We start from the raw sequence: 10,004 nt of genomic DNA, 5'->3' as shown, positions 1-10,004 counted from the left end.
CTGTTCATTAAAGTGCAGGATTCAGTATAAATCAAATTTTAAGCTATAATTTACCCAGACAAATAATCTCGAATGTAATAACCGAATTTGCTTTCATTGCTTTTAAACTGCGCTGGCAAAACTGTAAGGAAACTCCCAATTCCTGCCAATATCTGAGAAGCAGGCAAACTCCAACAGCAAAGAAAACCCGTCACGACAGCAAGTCTTCCGGGCTTTGCTGTCCCGCACGATGCCCCGCAGACCCAGGGGCCGCTGCCCTCGACAAGAGGGAGGGAAACGCGAGCAGAGCCAGCGCTCCGGGATCACTGCCTCCGGCGCGTGAACACACGATCCCCGAGGAACGCGTCCCCACGAACCGGACGCTTGCGCCAGCGGTTCTTCAAGCGGCGGTTCTCGCTGCGCAAGGAGGAATTCACAGCCGCCCCCACACCCACGGGGTCTTCTCCGTCGCGGGCTGTGACGCTCCTCACGCGGTGCGTCGCGAGACCCGAAGCCGTCCCCCGTGTTTGGACAAGGGGGCGCGCCTGGCAGCAGACTCTGCCGGGTTCCCCCTCCGAGCCTCCTACCCGCTTCCCGCTAGTCGCGCACGGCCAGAGGGCGCGGCAGGAGGCAGCGCGCAGCCCCGCCAGCCAGGGGGGCTCTGGCCGAGGCACACGGACACCCGGCTGGTACCGCGGGCGCCCCCGACCTGCGGGCCTCCTGCCAGCCTCCCGCACAGGGTCGCTACGCCGCGCACCCCTGAGGGCGTCCCGCCAGCGTCCCACGTAGTGTCACAGGCAGTGACCCCACTCCCCGCCCGCCACCTGCGGACATCACACAGCATCCCCACTCGCCGTGCGCCTCCTGTACATGTCACAAGCAGCGACCCCACTCCACGCGAAGGACCTGTGGACGGCGCCCGCAGCGACCCCATCTGCGTGAGCGTCACCAGAGGACGTCACACGCAGCGTCCTCACTCCGAACGTAACAAGCAGCGGTCCAACTCTGCAGGCGCCACCTACTGACGTCACACACAGCGACCCCACTGCGCGTGCGCCACCTACAGACGTCACACGCAGCGACCCAATCCGCGTGTGACCTGCTGACGTCAGACGCAACGTCCCCGTTCTACGGGCCACACCTGAACATGTCACACGCAGCGTCCCCACTCAGTGGGCACCACCTGAAAACGTTACATGCAGCATCCCCATCCGCATGTGCTACCCACAGACGTCACACACAGTGACCCCACCACAGGAGCACCACCTGCGGACGTCAGACGCAGCGTCCCCACTCTGCGGGCGCCACCTGAAAACGTCACACACAGCATCCCCACTCCGCATGCGCCACCTGCAGACGTCACACGCAGCAAAACACGACACGTACCACGCGCTGACGTCACACGCAGCGACCCACTCCACCGGCGCCACCTAAGGACGTCACACGCAGTGACGCCACTCGCAGCGTCCCCACTACGCGGGCTCCATCTGAGGACGTCACACACAATGGCGCCACCTGTACACATCACAGGCAGCAAAATGCACTCCCCGCACACTACCTGCGACTCACAGTGTCCCCACTCCGCATGCACCACCTGCGGACTTCACACGCAGCGAAGCACCCCACGTACCACGCGCTGACGTCACACGCAGCATCCTCACTCCACATGCACCACCTGCAGACGTCACACGCAGCGACTCCACTCCACGGGCGCCACCTAAGGACATCACACGCAGCATCCCCACTCTGCATGCGCCATCTGCAGACGTCACACGCAGTGAACCACTCTACGTACCACATGCTGACGTCACACGCAGCGACCCCACTCCACGGGCGCCACCTAAAAACGTCACAAGCAGTGACGACACTGCGGGCATCACCTGCGGACATCATGTCCCCACTCTGCGGGTGCCACCTGTGAACGTCACATGCAGGGACGTCCCTCCACATGTGCCACCTGCAGACGTCACTCGCAGCGACCCCATTCCGCAGGAGGCACCTGAGAACGTCAGACGCCATCCGCATGCACCACCTGCAAACATCACATGCAGTGACGCCATCCGCGTGTGCCACCTGCAAACGTCACACGCAGCGACCGCCATTCCGCAGGCAGCACCCGAGAACGTCAGACACAGCGACGCCATCCGCGTGCGCCACCTGCGGACGTCACACGCAGAGACCCTACTCTGCAGGTGCCACCCGCGGACGTCACACGCAGCAGCCCGCAAGCATCCCGGGCTCCACGCTCTACCTGCGCACCATCCGGGCGCTTCCTTCCGGGAGCCCGAGCTCCAGCACCGCAGGCAAACGCAGAGCGTGGCCGTCCCCAAGGCCTCCGACGTCCGGACGCCTGAAGACTGCGATGCGGCCCCCAGACAGCGGAGCGCCTGACGGGTCGGAGAATAAACGGCTCCGCTCCGTGGGGCGCACGGTCTCCGACTGCCCGGTGCGGAGGAAACGGGGTGTGGCTGCTTCCTAACACGGGATTTTCAAACACGGGCCACGGGAGAGCTTTGTCCAGACGCAGAGCGGGACCCAGTGTTGTTCGGGCGCCGCCCTGGTGCCTAGTTCTAAGCACTCGTACACGGACATAAACCGGGAAACCATCAGGAAACCGACTCCGTTCTTTCCGGAGCGGTCAGCAACCCGCTTCATCTGGACGGTGCTGTCCTGCCCTGCCAAGACCCCCCCTCCCACCCTTCCCAGCATTCTCCCACCCCCCATATGCCAAGAGCTCTGTCCCCCTGAAGCCTGGCCCCAGTGGGTAGAGCTAGGAAAGGCACCCAGACGTGAGTCAGGACAGCTCCGCTGGGCCACTCCCTGGGCCCTGGTCCTTCAGGGCAGCCCGGCTTCTCCCGCCCAGTCTGGCCTCCCCCAGCCCCAACAGGTGCCGACCCCAAGAGCCGCTGGCCCGCGCTTCCTGTGAGCTTCTCCTCATTCCCAAGACTCTGCTCTGAGGGACCCACTCAGGATGGGGGTCGCTTCCCACAGGCCAGGGCTAGGCTATAGGGCTGGACTGCCGAATTCTGGAGGGGCAGCTTGCACCGTGTACTCGAGCCTCCCTCTCCTTGCCAGGGACAGACACCCCGCTTCGTCCAAGATGCGGACGCCCGACCGTTTGTATTTCATGATCTCATGAGGTCCAGGCTCAGGACAAGCCATTAAGGGAAAGCCTGTGTGCCCCCAGAACTGCCTGCAACAAGGAAAACTCCTGGCCAACTACATGAGCTAAAGAGAACTCCAAGTAACCCAAGAAAATTTACTTTCCAAATACTTCCCCACAGATCTCCACGTGCCACAGAGCAGAGTTCAGCCGTCCAGGAGCAAGGAAGTCCCAAAACCCGCTCCCACATGGAGGAACCTTGCCGACAGGAGGAAGAGGGAAGGAGGCCAGTCGTGAAGGCCGAACACTGTGTGGTTCCCCTCCCTGCAAGGGCTGCCAGGGGATGCAGGGAGGGACCGGGAGGATGTCGTTCGAGGAGGATGTCGTTCGAGGCATACACAGCCTTACGGGGAAGACCAGAAGGGCTGGGTGATCGGCAGCTCGACCGTGAATATATTTACACGAAATTAATAAATATATTTACAAGTAATCAATGACTGCTTTGCTTATACGGTGTCCACATCCCATACGGTCCTGGAAGACCAAACTACGGACCATCTGGCCCTTTATACAACTTTGCTGACCCGGACAAAGATGAACCAATATATCCAAAAAAAATGTTTAATGCAGAGTTAGAATCAGCGACTACATATGGGCTAACGTGTCTCTGCTTCTTTTTGATAACTAATTCCTCTCCCCAAAGAAAAATAAACGATGGTATCTCAGAAAAGGGATCGCTTCTTCAGAGGGGGTCTGAACTGGTCATTCTTCAAAAACCTGAACTTTGGCTAAGATTCCACCCGAACCATGGAGATCGTGCGGGGAAGCGTGCCCCTCCCACTTCTCAATCGGGGACTGCCTCAGATGGCTCTCCGGCTCCTGGCCCATGATAAGCAACCCCCAATCTCCAGGTCATGCCTCTCTCTGGTTCCATCCTCTGGAAGGGCCCGTGTAACCTCCAGAGCAGGGTAGCTCCCCCAACGCCAGGAAACCACCTGGGTCTGCAAACGTTAGGATCTGCAAACATCACTGATCTGCAAACATCCTTCAGTACCTACCGCCCACTGGTCTACCAACTGCAGGAAGACAGGAAGCAACTCTCATTGGCCCCGATACTCACCACCACCAAGCTGGGGGCGTGCACAGATTTAGCTACAAAGCAGGGGTCACTGAAAAAATTAATACAAGGACCGAGAGAGACACAGAACCACACAGAAATGCCAGAGCGCTCCCACAACTCGAGTGAAGACAAACCCACCATCTCTGGACAAGGTCCAGGAATGCAACGCACGTCTAGAAAACAGAGAGAGAGAACGCTGTGAGAAAGAACCAGGAGCCACGTGCACTATTTTTATTTTTGTTATTATTTTCAAAGATTTTCTTTATCTACTTGACAGAGAGACGCAGTGAGACAGGGAACACAAGAGCAGGAAAAGGGGAAGCAGGCTTCCCGCTGAGCAAGGAGCCGGATGTGGGACTCGACCTCAGGACTCTGGGATCATGACCTGAGCTGAAGGCAGACGCTTAACAGTCTGAGCCCCCAGACTCTACCACGTGCCCTCTCAAGAACTCAGATCTGTACAGTCCACACGCCGCAGACCAGAGTGCAGCAGACCACGGCCCGTGGGGCAGAGCCAGCCCATCGCCCAATCCACAAAGCCCACAGGCTAAAGTGGCTTTTTGTTGTTCTGTTTTTTACAGTTTTTTAAATGGTTGGTGAGAAAACAAATCAAGAGGACTAACCTTTCAGGACACAAGAAAATTACAGGAAATTCAAATTCCAGGGGCCGGAAGAGGAATTTTCCTGGGACCGTGCCACACGCTCACCTGTTGACAGGGCACCTAGGGCTGCCTTAGCACAAGGCAGGGCTCAAGGGAGGCCCGGGCTCCGAACCCTGGAGCGCCATCGTGACCATGCTCTGCGGCCAGCCACGACCCCCCACCCCCGCCCCGCTCCCTCCTGCAGTCTGCACATCAACGAAAGGCAAACACCGGACCCACCGTCCACAGGATCTCCCCCAGCTCCACATTCTAATCCCTTCAGAGGTCGGCCTCTGGCGTGGGGGGTTCAAAACCACGAGGGAAAATGCAGGTTTCATCTCCGCCAGAAGAAATGCTACCGACTCTGCTTTCTGTTTGCTTGTTTCAGGCTCCCGTCCGCCTCCTGCCCCAAAATGAGTGGAGGGAAGTTCACTCCAGCGCACGGAACCAGACTTCTGGCCGGGGGGGCACCAGGTCTGATAAAGAGACTGTGTTCGCCAGCATGCGCACGCTCGCTCGCTCTCTCTCTCTGTCTGTCTCACACACACACACACACACACACACACACACACACACACGCTACCACCATTGTGAACTGCGGCCCGGGGCTGCACCCGTTGGTCTTGTCATGATGCCGAGAACACGACCAGGAGGCAAAGGCAGGCAGGAGCGTCTCCGTGCGCATCACCAAATGCTGAAGCGTTCGATCCTCTCAGCCAAACGAGGAAAAATAAATCTACGACACCATGTCCTTCACTCGGTGTTAGCCTTGTTTAAACCCAAAACCTTTCTAGGAAAACTTGTTTTCTCTGCACAAAACCAAGTAAAGACACAAGAGAGCATCGTAGCCCATCCAAGCACTTGACTGGGGGCGCACGGGGGCTTCCGTCCGTGGAGCCTCTCGAATCTGGCCGTGGTCATGAGCCCGGGGCGGTGGGACGCAAAGTTGTGGACGTGGGCCGTGCGGAGGTTGACAACAAGGACAACGGACTTGCTGCTGCTGAACCAGACCCTTGAAAACGGTGAAGATGGTTCATTTTACCTGCTTTACAATTTACCACAATGAGAAACGGAATGGGGGGGGTGGGGGCACATATTCCTATTAAACGAACAAATTTTGGTTTTAATATTGTGAAGATTGTACTTTTAATTACTTCCTCTGCAAGCCGAGTTTTTGAAATGCATTTGAAAATGTGATTCTGGGGCACCTCGGGGGCTCTGTGGGTTAAGCCTCTGCCTTCGGCTCAGGTCATGATCTCACGGTCCTGGGATCGAGCCCCGCATCAGGCTCTCTGCTCAGCGGGGAGCCTGCTTCCTCCTCTCTCTCTGCCTGCCTCTCTGCCTGTTTGTGATCTGTGTCTGTCAAATAAATAAATAAAATCTTTTTTTAAAAAGTGTGATTCTGACTAGGCTCCGCGGCACGAATGCACAGCTCAGGCGGGTCCAAGCGTGAAAATGAAGGTTCAGGATCCTGGTCTACGCAAACGGGGCAAATACGGAAGCCAGACCGTTATGAGTGTGGGGCACGAGGAGTCCGAACGCGGCGTTTCCTCGTGGGAACTGTTCAGTGCCTCAGCCGCTGGCGCGTAGTAGGTGTGAGGACGTCCCCGGAGAGGCAGGGGAGTGGGGGAGGCAGGGCGGGGCCGGGTGGGGCACAGGGGCTGGAAGACGTGCCGTCACACGATCCCACGGCCACAGGCATCTGGAAGGATGGGGTCTTCCAAGAGGGGCCAGGCCAGACTGCAAGGGGTCCAGCGTGCAGGGGTGAGCATCGAGGCAGAGAGCACGCGACTCTCGTTGGAGACGGGTGATGCGCAGCGAAAAGGAAACAGGGCACGAAGCCAGCAGACCCAGCAAAGGGCTTTGTTGCTTCCCTCCGTCGAGCTGTTTGTGTTTCCAGTGCTATGGGCAAGTGACGTGTGTGCAGCCCTCGGCGGGGAGACGGCTCTTTCCTCGCGGAAGCAGCGGTATTTAATCCGTCCCGCGCGGTGGGAACCCTGCTGAGCTCCCACAATGACAGCCACGTTTCCGGCGCGCTCGGGCACGCTCGCTCCCAGCAGAAACTCCGAGATCATCTCCTCCCTCCTCGAGGCTGAACATCAACAGACACGACACTGGTCGTTATGAGAGTCGCCGGTCGGGAGACGGGGCTGGGCCGCGGGGACGTGGGGGAGACCGTGTCCCCGCGTGGAGCCCCCCACTGCTCCCGGAACCCGAGGAGGCCGCCCTGGCCTGCACACTGCTGTCCGGCAGACGCAGCCTCCGCACAAGTCCCCACGGACGCCCGAGGTGCAGACCGGGTGCCCGCCGCAGCGCCAGGAGAAACCCCCGTCCCGGACCGCCTGGGCTTCACAGCAGAACCAGCCAGCAGCAGGAAGCGGGGCGGCTGCAACACGGGGAGCCCCACTCTGGTTCGCAGGGCCACGGGCACTGGCTCGTCTCTGCCCTGTCTCTGCCCCACGCCGGTTCTCTGTCCCCACGTGGTCGTGATCCATTCAGCCTCCCCACCTGGACCCGGAGTCTGCGGACAGACTGTCCTCACACGCTGGATAAGCCATGAGAAGCCCACATGGTCCGCAGCCACGCGAGGCTCCCACAGGAGACCGGCCGGTAGGTGCGCAGGCCGTCCACGAGGTGCAGAGATGCGACATCTCCGTCGGGGACGACGGCTAGACCGGACAGCGGAGAGGGTCACCCAGCCTCACGCAGTCCTGCTCTGCCTCCGCGTCCACCCGGTCCCCTGGTGTTTAAGCAGCAGCCCAGCTACAGAGCAAACAACCTCTTCCAGACACCAACTTATCCGAAGGGGTTAAGCGCAGGCCACTCAGACTGGAAGCCGCGTCGGAGATCAGGGTCGGCGTGAGGCAAGAGGAGAACTGGCCACGGCCACCACCTGCCCCGGCATAGCCCGTCTGTTCCCAAGCGCGGTCGGAGAGCCGAGCTGGTGTTGGGCATCCGCTTTGAGTCAGGAAACCCCTCACCCCCCACCCCCGGCTTTGCAGAGGAATCAGTCTCTCGGCTCTCTCCTCCCTCGGGAGGACGCACCCCCTCCCGGCCACCGGCACCAGGCCCCCTCCTCCGAGCTCAGCCACCGCTCCGGAAGGGCCGGGTACGGGGCACGCTGCGCTGGAAACGACCTTGCGGCCCACAGGCGTGCTGTCCGTCTACACCGCAGACCCTTCGGGGATCAGAGCATGTGCTCCCTACTCTGCAGCAGAAGGCCCCGCAGGAATGGCTCGTCGAGCAGGGCAGCCTGCGGCCTCAGAGCGCCCCGCGTCCTGCCGGGACCGTCCGCGCACACTTCCCGGCCTGGGCGTGTGGGAAGGAGGGTGCGGGGAGACAGCGCTGGGAGAAGCTGAAGCAGTGGAAACCGGGGACAGATGAGGCGGCCTGCTGGCGAGGGACGGCTCCAGTCACCGGCCCCATCCGTGAAGTCCAGCCGCCCGGAGGCTCGCGGAAGAACACCCAGTGCCTTCCCGCCTCTGCTCCGGCCAGACGTCTCCCAGGCCCAGGAGATCAAACGGCCCATCTCCCACTGACTTATTTTCAGACCTCGCCAGAGAAGGGCAGGACAGAGATTTTCCATTCTGCCACGGTCTGGCATCACGTAAAGTAGGTTAGTATGAAAACTTACCTGGGCTGTCCCACTGGTATTCAGTTCTAGCTAACATTTCATCCCTTACCCCGCTACCCCTACCCCTGCTGGCCGGCCGCTCCCCAGCCAGGGCAGCCGGACGCCAGGAGCACAGGCCGACCGGCCTCTGAGAGGCCAAGCAAGAGCCTCCAAGATCACGCCCGGCAGGACAGCCCCTCGCGGAAGGTACAGGAGCTGTCACAGCCTCTGCCTCCCTGCGACGGGCATCACAAGCAAGTCCAACGACGAAAGCTGGAAATGCAAGCAGCCTCCGGATCACGAACGGGACGGAGTCCAAACCTTCGAGAGTTCCTCACTCAGAAACGCTTTTCTCCCAGGAACAAAGCTGGAAAACCACGGTCAAGCCGCCAGCTGGTCAACAATGGTCTCGTCAAGCCCGCGAACGTGAGTGAGACGCCAATCGGCCACGAAAAACAGGCGAGTGGGATGGCTCACTGGGACCAGTGCAGAGCGCGGGGCTGTGCGTCTCCAGTGTCTGTGGGGCGTCTGCGGGGCAACGTGGAGCTTCCCCCGAGGGCGGAGACCAGCTACGTCGGGCGTGACACAGCGAGTGCCACGTCCCTCGTGAGCTGTCACCCACACCGAAGCCTTAGGAGAAGCAACCGTGCAGAACCGCGGAGGGTCAGGCAAGGAGCAGTTGTCACCCTTGTACGGAAGCCGGCACCAGAGAATGTACCGGAACGCGGTCACGCACCCGAGGGCTGGAAGACTGCCCCCGCCAAACTCGGACTCGGCCCCTTCCCAGCCGCAGACCTGCCTAACAACGGCACTGGGGCCGGAGCAGCACCAACCCATCACCCTGCTCCCGGAGCAGCAAGGGAAGGGGCAAACACACCTCCAGGTGAGGTGGGTCCTGGAAGCTGGCCGTCCCGCAGAGCAGCTGACGGAGGACTTGGCCCACCAACGCTCCCTACTTCTGGGGCGCGGAGCGAAAACGCAGGCAACAGACGAGGTCAGTTCTGATCCGACTCCCCTCTCCCACCACACACAGGGGCACCCCCTGCGCCGTGTCTCCTCCATCACCCCTGCTTGTTCTGACAGAGCCGGCGCCAGCCCTTTCCAGCGCCGAAGCATCAGTCGGTGGCGTGAGGTAGGGATGCTGTCTCCCAGGACTAGGACCACTAACTGGGAGAAGGTTCACACCCAATGAGCGAGTCTCTAACTGTGGAGAACCAGGCTCCGGGAAGCAGGTGAGATGGAAACAGGCGCACACGAGGAAGGGGTCTGGAGAGAGGGGACAACGCAGGGCACGGCAGGGAGGTGGGACAAGCAGGGCTCTACGCACTCCGCCAAGGGCCAGACAGCACAGGCTCCAGGCCTGCCGGGGCCAGAGGCCGTCTGTAGGCACGGAGGGAACCATCCATGAACGCGCGTGGCTGTGTTCCAAGAAACTCTGGGGACCGATATCCGCATTTTACATCCCACTCATGTGTCACAAAATATTATTTTTTGTGGCCATTTAAAAATGTAAAATCATTGGGGCGCCTGGGTGGCTCAGTGGGTTAA

The 10,004-nt window shown here is 60.2% G+C and overlaps 1 protein-coding gene across 2 annotated transcripts in view; it reads right to left on the bottom strand.

Annotated features, from left to right (window-relative positions):
• Positions 1 to 10,004, bottom strand: part of TBL1X (transducin beta like 1 X-linked) — a 200,614-nt gene that overhangs the window by 160,802 nt on the left and 29,808 nt on the right. The gene's annotated exons all lie outside the window — the stretch shown is intronic.

This window comes from Mustela erminea, chromosome X (assembly GCF_009829155.1).
Source record: "Mustela erminea isolate mMusErm1 chromosome X, mMusErm1.Pri, whole genome shotgun sequence".
NCBI classification, from domain to species: Eukaryota; Metazoa; Chordata; class Mammalia; order Carnivora; family Mustelidae; genus Mustela; species Mustela erminea.
This window is presented reverse-complemented; position numbering and strand designations above follow the sequence as displayed.